Raw genomic sequence first — 3,354 nt, forward strand, 5'->3', positions numbered from 1 at the left:
AAAATATGTTAAATGTATCTAATTTGTAAAATAAAACAGTATTATTAATACCTAACATGAATACAAATAGCTTAATGTATATATAAATATAATAAGTATTAAACGCTAATAATGATACTAACTATAATAAGAATTATAATTTGTATTATATTTTAACAATTACATACATAAGTGGGTACCCGGAATCGGAACCGGTACCCGGTGGTTCTGATATGTTCATTTTATATAGAGGTTTACCCCCGTCCCTTGGTCGTAATTAGTAGTGTTTTTGGCTCTTTCGAGCCACTTTTATTACTAATTGGTGTTTTCCAGTGTTTTCGTAGTTTTGTTTGAGTTTTGTAGGAAATTGCATATTTGGAGCTTTTTCCCAGATTTTTGAGGAGCAACTACGAGCGTTGGAGAACACGACCACTCATGATAGCCCAAGACCGGTTGGAAGAAGCAAATCGGTGATTAAGGGCTTGGTATTGGAAATCCCGAGGCATATGGACCGAGTTCAAGAACCCAAGGAGGAAATCCGATTGGGCCGAGGACTAGTGGCCCAATCGAAGTCCATTTATGTGCCCAAGATGAAGTGGCCCCCCGCCCGACGCTACCCCAGATCGCACGCGCCCGGAGCACGTGCCCGCCCGGGCGTGAGAAGGTCTTCAGTAACTAAAGGCGGGCCCGATTGGGCGAGCTCCCGCCCGACCGGGCGCGTTTATTATACGAGGCTTTGTTCTTTGATTCAGCTTTTTGTTCAGTTTAGGATTCTTGCTTAGTATTAATGTATTTTTATTAGGCAAGATTAGACACTTCTTTTTACTTCTCTACACTCTATTATTATTTTCTTCTCTCTCTACTTAGACTTTCTCTCTCTAGACTTTTATTTTCTCTTGTTCCTAAACTCCATTGTAATTCCGTCGATTCGGTATGATTTCTCTTTTATTAATATCAGTATTTTTATTCCTTCAATTCCTTATGTCTTGTTTAATTACTTTGTTTTGTTTAACTTTAATCATGTCTGAGTAGTTCTCTTTCTAGGGTTTATGGGGATTTAATAAATAATATGAAGGGGTAATATATGATTATTAATTGTTAATGCTTAATTGATTTCCTATTGATTGTTTAAATACTATGCAATTAGATTTGGCCAGGTTTAATTGTATGAGTTTAGCAATATTGATTCGAGATTCGAGAGATGAGAATTGATGTTTAGGCTTAGTTTCAATAGGCAGATTAATTTATAAATGGTTAGGTCGAGATTCGAGAGATGAAATTTAATACTGGTAAATTAACTCTGTGATTGTAATACGTAGCGAAAGCCCTTTATGGTCTGATTAATTAATGCATTGATGATTGATTATTATGTTTTATCCTGGAATATTGTTTATTAGTGAACCTATGCCCTAGGCTTTATTATTATTGATTTCTCCCTTATTTATTCTCCTCACTCATATTCTTCGTAGCATAGTTTATAATCACAAAAATATTGGTTACTTGATAATTTAGATTATAATAATTAATTAGGAGTCGAAAGACTTGTTTCCCTGTGGATTCGACCCTACTTCCCTATCTACATAAGCTAGTGGACTTAGGTAATTATTTTTTAATAGGTGATACGACTTTAGCCTGTAAGGTTCCAACTCCAATTCCTAAATTTTAGGATCCAGTCAAACCAATTCCAATTCTGGTACCGAATTTTAGGACCCGGTTCCAACCAATTCAAAGTCCGGGTCCTAAAATTTTGACCCGGTACCCGGTTTGCTCACCCTTAACTATAACCACACCCAAATCCATTTTTCTTCTCATACACACTCCTTTAGACTTTCATACATTTCCTAACCTACATGAACCTTTATTCTACAACCTGAAAATCATCAAACACCACCACCTCCTCCAATCATACTTGATCCCAATCGTTCTCCTATTTGTCACCTTGACCACATCACAAATGCATCTCTTTCCCAACCTGATCACACTCATTCCCCTACTTCTTAACCTGATCATGTAACAAGAGTTTCATCCAGGCCTCATAAACCTCCTTCTTGGATGAAAGACTATGTCACACCAACAGTTATTTAACAACACTTGCGTAATATAGGTCTTTTTCATGACATTCCTAGTGTTTGCTATCTAGACTAGCCTGTAAAGTTAATATTACAGAGCCTAATAGTTATTAGAAGCTTCTTAAGATCATTGTTAGGTTAAAGCTATGCAGAAAGAACTTGCAGGAGAAGAATGAAACATGAGATTTAGTTGTCTTGCCTAAAGGAAAGATGCTATAGGGTGTAAATGGGTTTTCAAAGTCAAATTTAAAGTTAATGGTTCAATTGAGAGATTTAAGGCAAGACTATTGGCTAAAGGCTATATTCAATTGTAATTTGTGTTGGAAATGTGTTTGTTTTTATTTATTTTTTGACAAGATGTGAGGAAAGTTTGCCATAGGCACAACAAATTGTTGGCTTTACGTAGTAGCGGTTTCCAGTATGGATTCAGCTGAACCCTTACTGGATTCGAAAAAAATCGCAAAGGTTTTTTGTAAAGGAAAAAAGAGATTAAATATTAAACAGTGTATAGAATATTAGTATATACACAACAACATGGTAGTTGAGGTCTTAACTTTTTAGACAACAACTCAAGGTTCGAAACCCAATGAATGTTGAAGCACTCCTTTTTTTTTTCTTTCCCTTTGTTCTTATTTTACTGTATTAACTTTATCCCCCAAAACTTATTTCTCTCTCTTCACTCTTATTCTCATACAAGAAGGTTTGATTATTTCTCTCTCCTCACTCTCATTAAAAAAATACTCCCTAAGCTTATTTCTCTCTTCTCACTCTCTTTCAAGAAGGTTTAATTTTAAAATTTTGAAGTTTTAAAATTGTTAGTTAAGCTTGTAAAATTGTTGATTGAAAACTTGAGGTTGTAGATCGAATTGTTGAGTGAAGTTGTCATATACCAACATTTTTTATGAAGTAGTAAATGTGTTGATTGAAGTTGTAAAATTGGTAATACTTCGTATTAAATTACTTATTGGATAGTGGGTAACTGATGTGAAATAGTTAAGGTCAATATTGATATGTTTTGGGTTTTTTACAGTTTGGACAAAATCATAAAATTGTACGCTAATTCCTCCCCAAATTAAATTCAAATTGATATCTCCACCATAAAATGAACCTCAAACACTTCAAATTGAAATGTATTATACACACATGAATTATCATTTAAAATATTATTTGAATTATGATGATACTTGATTTTACTGTATACAATAGGAATTTTCAAACCCATAAGAGCAAATTCCTGGAACCGCCATTGGCTTTACGCCTTTACCCATAGAGTTATTATGTTGCTCAAAGTGGATCAAAGATATCA

Source organism: Chenopodium album, chromosome 22, assembly GCF_948465745.1.
Source record: "Chenopodium album chromosome 22, dcCheAlbu1.1, whole genome shotgun sequence".
Taxonomy (NCBI): Eukaryota; Viridiplantae; Streptophyta; class Magnoliopsida; order Caryophyllales; family Amaranthaceae; genus Chenopodium; species Chenopodium album.